This window comes from Magallana gigas, chromosome 8 (assembly GCF_963853765.1).
Source record: "Magallana gigas chromosome 8, xbMagGiga1.1, whole genome shotgun sequence".
Lineage (NCBI taxonomy): Eukaryota > Metazoa > Mollusca > Bivalvia > Ostreida > Ostreidae > Magallana > Magallana gigas.
This window is the reverse complement of record NC_088860.1, coordinates 22,741,700-22,746,564: the sequence shown is the minus strand read 5'-3', so window position 1 is coordinate 22,746,564 and position 4,865 is coordinate 22,741,700. Positions and strand designations below refer to the sequence as shown.

The 4,865-nt window shown below is 33.8% G+C and overlaps 1 long non-coding RNA gene across 1 annotated transcript; it reads left to right on the top strand.

Moving 5' to 3' along the window:
* The first annotated feature begins 1,438 nt into the window (after positions 1 to 1,438).
* Positions 1,439 to 4,646, top strand: LOC136271057 (uncharacterized). Its single transcript, XR_010708848.1, has 4 exons — positions 1,439 to 2,635; positions 2,721 to 3,027; positions 3,267 to 3,550; positions 3,731 to 4,646. It is a non-coding gene; the product is annotated as an uncharacterized lncRNA (long non-coding RNA).
* Positions 4,647 to 4,865: the final 219 nt, after the last annotated feature.

Sequence of the window (4,865 nt, the reverse complement as noted above, 5' to 3'; positions counted from 1 at the left end):
CACATGAAATTGTATTGCATGATATTGTAAAATATATTATTGTATCATATGATACAATATGTATAATATAATATTGTATTATATAATATTTTACTTTATCACATAATATTGTATCATTTGATATGATACAATGTTGTATCAAATTAAATTGTATCATATGATACAATATCATATTATGTTTCAAAAATGATACAGTATCATACAATGTCATACCATATTATACAATATAATATCATTTGTTTTAATGTTATGATGTATTATGTAATATGATATTGTAATATAATACTATATTGTTTTATATATTATGATATTGTATTATGTGATCAAATACAATAACGTTTAACACAATACAATGTCATATCATACGTTACAATATCATATCTCATCATTGTTTTTTATGGTATTCTATTGTATTATATGATATATATTGTATATATGATATGATGCAATATTTAATTTTATATTATTGTATTGATTAACATATGAACATATGATTATAATACAATACAACAGATGATATACGATATTGTGTCAAAACAGAATCCATGAATATCCAAGATCATAAAGTATGATTTTCATTTAATATGATAAAGGTGGTCTCATAAAGGTGAAGTCTCATAAGGGTGATGTCTCGTATGGTGAGCTTTGTAATCTGTGATTACCTATGTTTTTAAATTCTAAGAACATATGCATTTTTGCAGAATTATTGGTTTTTAATTAGCTCACCTGAGCTGAAAGCTCAAGTGAGCTATTCTGATCACATTTTGTCTGTCCTCCGTCTGTCCGTAAACTTTTCACATTTTCAGCATCTTCTCAAGAACTACTGGGTCAATTTCAACCAAACTTAGCACAAATCATCCTTGGGCAATGGGGATTCAAAGTTGTGAAAATTAAGGGTCACACCTGTTTTCAAGGGGTGATAATTAGAAATTAATGAAAAATTTCGAGAATTTTTCAAAAATCACCTCTCAAGAACCATAAAGCCAGGAAAGCTGAAACTTGTGTGGAAGCATCCTCAGGTAGTGTAGATTCAAAGTTGTGAAATTCATGACCCCTGGGGGTAGGGTGGGGCCACAATGGGGGGTCGAAGTTTTACATAGGAATATATAGAGTAAATCTTTAAAAATCTTCTTCTCAGAAACTAATCACCCAGGAAAGCTGATACTTGAGTGGAAGCATCCTCAGGTAGTGTAGATTCCAAGTAGTGAAAATAATGACCCCTGGGGGTAAGGTGGGGCCACAATGGGGTTGAAGTTTTACATAGGAATATATATAGTAAATCTTTAAAAATCTTCTTCTCAGAAACTAATCAGCCAGGAAATCTGAAACTTGTGTGGAAGCATCCTCAGGTAGTGTAGATTGTAAGTTGTGAAAATCATGATCCCTAGGGGTAGGGTGGGGCCACATTGGGGGGGGGGTGTCGTGTTAAAGTTTTACATAGGAATATATAGAGTAAATCTTTAAAAATCTTACTAATCAGCCAGATGATTCTTTATAATTGTTAAGACTTTGGCTCAAGGACAATTCTTCGGTCTTACAAGAAGGTTCAGAGTTTGATGTAGCTTTATATCCCATATATAAACAATTATTAAGGATCTTTTTGAGAACTGCAATACTCATCATGTGATATGACTATAAAATCATCCTGTTAGAAAAGGGACTAATGATTATAAACATAAGAATATCCAGGGGGAAAAATGGATTTTATTTATACAGGATCTACATGTATTATTGTACATTGTCCAGATTGTTTGTATTATGACTCCATTAAGCTGATTTTATCATACCTATTGTTCCTCAGGTGAGCGATGTGGCCCACGGGCCTCTTGTTTCGTATTGTTTTACTTTTAAATTTATTTTCTAACCAGTGAGATTTTTATTTTACCCCTACTCCAAACGAGAGGGGGATATACTGTTTTATCCATCTGGGTCTGTTTGTTCATCTGTCTGTATGTTGGTAACAAATTTCTGTCACATTCTTCTTAAATTGGCAACTATTATTTATACAGTTGCTTGAGATTTTAAAACATTGTATAGGCATATGACATATGGTGGGATTCATTTTTGTACAAATTTGATGTCACTTTCCTATGTATTTTTAGACTTGAATTCAAAATAAATTGTCGTTAGTTTTCTCAGCAATTGCTCATCGCAGCTGCTAGAGATTTTAACACACGTACTCTTTGTTTAGTGGTAGGCATTCCATTTAATTGGATTCATTTTTTAGCACATCTAATATCCACTTTCTGTTACATTACAACTGTGTTTATTTCGTATATTCACATCAGGGTGGGGTATAACTAGTGAGTATTGACTCACAGATTTCTTGTTGTTTCAGACAAACCATCTGCCCCTAAGGGACCATTCAGTGTGTCCAATCTCACTGCTTCATCTGCTGACTTAGAATGGAAGCCAACAACAAAAGATAACGGTTCTCCAGTCACAGGCTATGATATTGAGTCCAGACCTAGCACCAGAGCAAGATGGAGCAAAGTGGCCAATGTGGATTACAACACCACCAAATACTCTCCCAAAGACCTCATTGACTATCTGTTCAGAGTGTCTGCTGTTAATGAGGAGGGACAAGTCTCACCACTAGAGACCAAAGAATCTGTGAGACTTAAGAGGAAGATAGGTAAGAGCCTACATATGTTGAAATGTATGCTTATGTGTGTAAGATAATGTATGATTACTGGTTAAATATCTTTGTTTCTCTTTAGATGTTCTATCTTCACCAAGACAAATCAAAGTGTCTAAACTTGGTCCCGATTTTGTGACACTGGATTGGAAATCCCTGTCTTCAGATGGAGGCTCCAAGGTGACAGGGTATGTGGTGATCGAAGCAGAAGAGAGGCTCTGATGGTGACTGGGAGGAGGTGGCCACTCTAAAGGCCATTGAGACGTCTTACAAGGTCCCCAAACTTGATGAAGACCAAGAGTATTTCTTTTCTATAACTGTCCTGAACCGGAAAGGACAAGAAGAAACCTGTGAACTGGACACGTTTGTTGTTCCAAATAGACCTCCAGGTAAACTTGAGCTAAAACTCACTGATTAAGCACTTCATACACTGTATTTACAAAGCTTGGTGTATGAATGAGGCTAACCAAATTTTTGTATTTACATGATCTTTGATTAGGTCTGCCATCGAAAGCACTGGGTTTATTTAGTCTGTAACAATGCCATTTCATGAAAACGTTTTCAATACACATCATGTATTTTGAGTACTTTGATTTTTTTCTGTAGTGTATTTTATGTGCATTTTCAGAAAAACCATTGCCACCAGATGGTCCAGTCATACCCTCAGACATTCAGAAAACCTCTTTGGTGTTAGCCTGGAAACCCAGCAAGAATGATGGCAGATCTCCTCTAACAGCTTACTATATTGAAATGAGGGACCCTAATAATGGATCTTGGTCTGCAGTCACCAAAGTGACCCCAGACATCACCAGCTACTGTTTCTTATGATTTTGTTTTATGATTGTCTAGAAATGGTGTTTGGAACTGAAGATAAATAAGATCCCCCAAGCAAAGAACTAAAAAAGCAAAGAGGTATTTGTCTGAATTAAAACAGAAAGTAAACAAAAAACTAAAGTATAAGCTTCTGCCATACAAAATAGCCACGCAAGAGTAATGCATGTTTATGTATTTTTGAAGCTGGATTTTATGTCAATATGCTATTTGATTAAGGCAGTTGAACTTGTAAGTTGTAATTTGTTGTGTTACTTCCAGGTTTTAAAAGAATAAGTGGGAAAAGAAAACCTTGGACAGTAGCTGAGAAAGCAGCAGTTAAGAGGCGAATGGGCCAGTTTTTAAATCTAAGGACCCTGCCAAAAACACAACTCTGACCTGGCTCTTCAAAAAGAAGAGAGTTTGAAAAATCGAACCTGGAAACAAGTCAAAGACTTTGTTAGAAATACAAACTTGAAGCTACTTAAACAGTAGGATTCAAAAATGAAATGTATGAAGTGTTTAGTGTAAACTTGTTTCTATAATGCAAAGAAATTTTATAATATTCAGAACTAGAGACAGATCAGAAATGTAGTATATGTGCATTGATTTACTTGTTAGTTTTCTTGAGAGAGAGAGAGAGAGAGAGAGAGATCTTGCTTTTGCTTTAAAAGTAATTTTTAGTATCTTTATAATGATTTTGAATATTCATTGTAATAGTGGTTGTCTTATGAAAAAATTTTTATGACAAGTAAAATAAAGCTGTAAGCTCCTGTTAGCCTTCATGCATGATACACATAAGCCTTTTTATAGTGACAGACTTGGTGTCTCTTGTATATCATGTTGGACTGCCTAGTGACATGAATGCTAAAAAATTGATGAAAATAATGCCAGATCTTAGCTGTTATATACATGTATTTAATGATCTTTCCATATGAAATCTTTACTACTTATATGTACTATATCCTTAAGGATTTAACCATTTCATGCTCTGTTTTGCATGTACATGAAGTTGAAATGAAGGTGAATTTGGAATGATAAAGATCTACAGCAAGAGTGTAGTTGGCTAAGCTATTGTTAATTACGGTAAATGAATTCAGTCAATGTTATCTATTTTATATTAAGAATGAATTTGCTATGCTTAGTGTTCAATTAGCTCTTGTTGATAAAAGAAATGTTATTAAAGTTGTATTTTGCCATTTAGTGTGATTTTCTTTTTGATTTCTTTTTAGGTCATTCTTTTTAAAACTAGTAAAGAAATGCATTTATTTATAATAATGTTTAGGTATAATAAAGTTTTGGGGATATAGGAATCACATTGTCTGTCCGTCTGTCTGTGCAATCATGTACGGTCCATATCTTTTTAATGGAGGAACATTACAATTTCCCACTTCACACAAAGATTGCTTACAACCTG